The following is a 6000-nucleotide window of genomic DNA, read 5'->3' on the forward strand; positions in this document are numbered from 1 at the left end:
GGAAAAACTCTACGGAAAATCTATATAACTATGAATATGAGCATAGATTAATGCCTAATCAGTCAACAGTATTCCTGTAAGGTTTCAATGACCCACTGCTTGCTTTTAATGTTGTGAGTCTCACTAGTATGTCTGCTACACTCTCTCGCTCTCATTTCTAGTCTACCATGTTTTTTGTCAATCTTTTCCATCCAGGCTTGCTTTTCTCCTATTCTCGTTCCTGAGTTTTTCCCTCCATCTCTCATCAACTCCATCTCTCTGCTGCTATCTGTCTCACTATTGCACTACCCACCTCTTCTTCTCTCTCCCATTTTTTCAAATCTCTAAATATCCCTCTTGCGTTCTTCCCTCCTGTCTCTTTTTCACTCTCTCTCTTTCTGGTTTACCTTTTATCTTGCTGTCCCTTTTGCTCTCTTGCCTCTCTCTCTTTCTCTCTTTCGCTCTCTATCACTCTCGGCGTCTCTCTCAAACTCTGTCGGTATCTCTCCCTCTGTCTCTTTCTCTGTACCTTTGCAGGGAAAGGATACAAGCAGTGGCATAGCTGTGGGAGGCAACGGGTTGGAAAGGTGTAGCTTGTTCCTGCTCCCGAAAATAGTGAAATGGTATTGACTGGTGCTCCACGAGAGATCCTTCCCCCTCTCTGGCACCACAGCCTCTCTCTACCACTGGAGACACGAGCATGAGGAACAAGCTACATGCTGCGTGAAACAATGACTGCAATCAACAAATAAATCAAATAAACAAAGTCCCAAGGTGCCCCCTGTGCCCCTCCCCCCCCAGATTCTATGGGTCTCCTACGCTCCTGGGTAGCCTGAGTATTGAGTGAATGGATGATCTTCGATAAGTATAGGTTTCAAGTTAATGCTCAGATTTATCACATATAATAGATCTTCCGCATGTAAGGATATGTGTATGCCTCGGTGTACATGCTTCATATGAATGAGCTCAGTCAAGGGTTCTATGCGGAGTGCCAACAGCAATGGGGACAGGGGGCAGCCTTGACTAGTACCCCTGCTCAAACCAATATTGAAAAATAGCAGACCGTCTGTACGGACTCTGGCATCCCAGAGATGCATAGAGTAGCTTCATACAATTTAGGAATTATGGGCCTATGTGAAAAGCTTGTTGGACTGTGAAAAGGAAGTTCCATGACACAGAGTCGAATGCCTTTTCAGCGTTCTTCTGGGCTAACTTGTGATGGGATACTGAAGAGATGCCCAGAATTCAGGGCTGTCGAGTGAGTCGGGAGGAATCAAGCCTGATCAGAGTGCACCAGACGAGGCATCAAGGGTATTAGCCTGCAGGCCAGAAATGTAGAGAATATTTTATCATCCATATTAATTAGGGACAGAGGGCGATACAATGCCACACTCTCAGTGGCTTATTGGGCTTGAGGAGAACCGTTATAATTGCCTCTCTAAGTGTCGGGGGAGTATACGCCATTCCATAGATACTTCCCAAACTTTGAGTATATGGGGCGCTATTATGTCTTTGCAATCTTTGTATCATCTGAGCCAGGAGCTTTACTTGAAGGCAAAGCTGTTATTGCCTCAAGAATTTCCTTCACTGAAATTGGAGCGTCTAGTGAGAATGCTGCTTCCATTGAGAGAGTTGGGAGATCAGTTTCTGCTAAATACTCTGCCATGCCTCCAGTCCATCTGTTACAACAATAGTGGGAGAACCTGAGAAGGAGCGTGTGGCAGTGACACTGGTATATTAGATGTCTGGGCGATACTGGAGAGACTAAAGAGACAATGGGCCTCATTACGAGTCTGGCGGAAACGGTGCCGGAAAAACCAGCAGGTAGCCACCGGACCCCTAATGATTTACCGCTGCCTGACTTGCCAGAATAACTGGGGCATTATAGCTTCGGCAGTCCAATAAGTCAGGCGGCGGTAAAATGTTGATCTCCATTACAAAGGTTACAAGGCATATCTTATCAAGGAAAAATAGCTCTTTTCGCATCGATGAGTGGGTGGATGAGTTGCTTACGATCAACACCTATGAAAAGGCAATTTGCAAATTGAAAGGAGAGACTGAAAAGTTTATGGACATATGGGGGATCTTTCTCAATGTGTATGGTTAAAGTCTCATGGTGACTCAATATGCTGGTGTGTTTTGTCCAAATTCACTTTTACCCTGCAATGTATTCTGATTTGCTCTTATGCTAGCCAAGACCATGCCATGTTACGTGGGGATGTGTTTTGTGATTATTTATAAATGTTACTACCAAATGATACAGTTAGATAGTCTTCTGTTTCTTTCTCTTCTCCTTTTCTGGTGTCTTTTTCAATTTTCTTTCTTGTTCTATCTTTTCTTCTTATTTATGTTGTGTTATGCATTATGAGATGTTTTTTTCTTCTTTTTCTTTCTAACGGACTCAATCTTGTGACCATGTTTGTAATTTTATGAAGCTTGTTTATTTCTGATTGTATTGCAAACTTTATTGATGAAAATAAAAAAATATAAAACTGAAAATCAAGCACGATCAAATGCTAAACACCAGAGTATTGTATTAGAATAAGGGTAGTATAGAGTGGTAGAAGAGCACCACAAATAGTAGGGGAACTGTGATCCAGTGGGGGATGGGATCAGCAGGAGGGGAGCAACGTGCAACACATTTTTCATGAGTCACAGCCATGCTGGTTGACAGCCAAATGAGTTGAAACAGATTTCAGTTTAGCTGTAACTGCAATTGGCAGGTAAAGGGGAGTGCACTTTAACTTCACAAAGAACAGTTCAGAAATGGGGAAAATGGTTGCAAAAAGTAGTGGAACTGTTAACAGTAAAAAATAAAAGTAGTGGAACTCCGCTCCCGACCGTTCCTGCTCGCTTCGACCACTGGTAGTATAGCTCAGTGGCAACTCGCTCGTCTTGGAGGCAAGACGACGCAGAGCAACACACAGGCACGAATACCGGTCCACTCTTAGAAACCACCTCAGTATTAAGCACGTTATAATTATAATAATAATAATATAGCACAGCACAGATATGAAAAAGAGGAGCAAAAGCAGAAAAACACGAGGCAAAAAATGAGATTGCACTGCCCAGCGAAAGGGGCAGGGGCTGCCACTACAGCGAAACACGACAAGGAGCAGGTGTTGTGGTTGCCATGTGTTAAGGACTGACTCTCCGAAGGCAGATCTGTAAATCCCTGCAGAATGTCTGCACAGGCTCTGACAAAGGCATGGCAAGTAAACAGTAGAGAAAATAGTGTGTTGTATCCTGAGTGTTTGCAGATGTTAGCACCTTTGGCAGGGGAGTCAGTCAATTAGGAGGCTAGAAACGCAGGCTCAATCTCTTGATGTTAGCCTGCGTTTCAAACCACCTGATGGCCGCTTCCACGGCCGGCCATCTTCCCCCCACACATGAACCCCTTTTTAACTAATCCCCCCTCCTCACTTACCTCATTGCAGAGGCGGCACTTGCAGCGTCTTCCTTTTTCTACTTCTTCATGCAGAAGGCCACCATGGAAAGGGAAGAGGGGCTCCATACGTTCCAGGGCAGCCATCTTTGAACAGTCTTTTTGCTCCGTGAATGGGACGCTGCAAGGCGACACATTCATGGAATAAACATACTTTATATTAGCCCCATTAGGCACCCATTACAATGGCTGGAACAAGTGGTAACTTCCAGGGCACTTGTTAAATGCCCCGAATTCGCTCAGGCCTGTAATCAGGATGCTGGGCCATTACCACCCGTTCCAGCCCTTGGAACGGGGGCTCACCTGTATAGTAGTCACTGATGTCATGAGTGGGATGATTGATGAAATGCTGGGCATGCCAGCAGTGAGTGTGTTCTGTATGAGCCAGTTGATCCTGTTTGAGTTGTGTGGATGAACAGTGGGTTGCCGTCTCCTCATAAATGAAGCTACCTAATTCTATGAGATGTATCTACAGGAATGAGGAAAATACACTACCAGCTGATGTCAGTTTGGTCTCTTCTTCATGAATCCAAGATCCAATAAAGTGGCTAGGTAAGAAATACAGCAACAGTGCGCTGTAGATAATTCCCACATTACACAGTGCCAGGCCAGAGCCTTAGCCCTGGGTGGAGATGAGAGCTCCAGGGAAGTGACCCTGTGGAGGGTAACCCTGGCAGCGTTAGTGAAGTTTCATATTGCTGTCAACTGTTTAGCCTTGTATGCAGCTCTCAGCTTTCCCCATGCCGTCCATAAGGAGTACATCCAGTCCTGATGTTATTATTTGCATGCAGGTGCTTGTGATTTTGTCTTTACCATTTCAAATTCAAGATTACACATAGCAGAATTCAAAGAAAAAAGCAGGACTGGATCGCCCACTTACACATGGCATGTGGAGATCTCTGCCGGTGTCAGTTATATGAGCTGCCTGGAGGCCAGCGGAGCCTAGGCACAGTGTTTGTGAAGGCCAGCCTTTCCTTCATGTACCTGCTGCAATTGCAAACAACCTCGTCTGTTTTCTGTAGTGTGTCCTCAGGTTTCGGGTCCATGAAGCCCGCAAGAACATAATAATTAGAGTTCCCAGAGAACAATCGAAGTCAGGAAGACGTGTAATGACACCCACGTCCTGACAGGCACGCTGGCAAGGCTGTGCAGCCACAGCACATTAATCCTGGAAGCAACATAGAGCGCTCTAGGCATCGATAGAAAGTTACAGAGGGAGCTGCATATCTGGTGGGTCCGTGCTGCCACCTAGCGGGAAAATAAGGAACTATCCCCACTCGGATTTAATCATTCATAATATGAAATGCCAAATGGAGACAGAGACCTCCGTCTCTACGGATGTAGGATTCAAAAATCGACAAAGAGCTACAGAGCAAGGTATCACTAATACGAGAACCATTGAACATTGATTGAAGGCGGCTATTCAGATTCTCTAACCTCGAAGACTGGATGGGGGGTGGGGGGGCAAGGCATTTGCACAAGAAAGCAAATCTTCTGTGCAGACGAATGCTTTAAAAGTGGGGAGGAATTGTCTTCTGAGACTTTTTGTGAGCGGAGCCAGGAGAGTTTCTAGAAAATAAGGCGACAAGGGTAAAACACTAGACTGTGCCACCCCATCAGGGCCACCTGGGCGGTTGCCAGGGGTGCCAAATAGCATAAGGATTGTGTAGTGGCCTCAATGAACACCGGACACTTGATTGAGGTGAAGGTGTTTATTGAGACACCTTGATGTAACAAGGTAAGAAAGGATTTGTCCAAGGCTCGGGTAATACTCACAGTTAAGTCCTGTTCCCCTGCTAGAGCTCCCACGTGGCTCTCCTTCAGCCATGGTATTATGCTCTGCGGTGATAGGGATCTGCTGGAGAAGACTTCAGGAGGAGGGCTGATTCCCTCCTTCAGGCTAAGCTCCTAGGCCTGACCGTCCTCCTGGTGCCTCGCTCCGACTCTGCCTGGTTTCCGGCTCCTTCAGCACTTCCTGTGCGTAATCTCGTGAGATCTTGCTGTGCCGAGATCTCGCTGATAGGTCCTCACACACCTCCTTTCATAGGAGAAGCTGGTTCCTAGCCCAAGATAAAGTCTGTGAATCTGCTTGGCTTCCTACTTTTACGTTGGGCCGCGATACTGACCGGACTCTTATTTCCGATCAAATCGCCTGGTGCTTCAGGGAACAGAAATTGTCAGTTCAAATGTCAGCAAGGGAATACTCACTTTAGTCAGCAGATACCACTGGCCCACACCACTGCACAAATTCCGTAGGGACATGGGGTCACCACCTAACCTTACTTAATGCAGGAGCAAGATTGTGTAGGAATAACAATATAGTGCAGTTCCTGTTACTCCAATGTAACAGACATACCAATATGTTATCTTTGTGCCCAATGTCCTTATTGCATTGCGGGCACTACCAATGCTCATGCGCTCAAGTCCCTTCGATAGAATTCTTCTTGCAATCCCTTTGAAGTGCAAACAATGCATCTAAATCCAGGCAGACATGAGTTTAATAGCATCATGTACAGTTCCTAGAGGCAAGCAGTGTAATTACATCCCACCATCTGGATAAGTGATATTATGTAACT

At 45.6% G+C, this 6000-nt stretch overlaps 1 long non-coding RNA gene across 1 annotated transcript in view; it reads right to left on the minus strand.

Moving 5' to 3' along the window:
* Window positions 1-5377, minus strand: part of LOC138569802 (uncharacterized) — a 159735-nt gene extending 154358 nt beyond the window's left edge. The window contains exon 1 of the long non-coding RNA XR_011303334.1: window positions 5201-5377. This is a non-coding gene — a long non-coding RNA (uncharacterized lncRNA). The remainder of the gene's footprint in view (window positions 1-5200) is intronic.
* Between the last annotated feature and the right edge of the window lie 623 nt (window positions 5378-6000).

Source organism: Ambystoma mexicanum, chromosome 1p (assembly GCF_040938575.1).
Source record: "Ambystoma mexicanum isolate Mex_15411 chromosome 1p, UKY_AmexF1_1, whole genome shotgun sequence".
Taxonomy (NCBI): Eukaryota; Metazoa; Chordata; class Amphibia; order Caudata; family Ambystomatidae; genus Ambystoma; species Ambystoma mexicanum.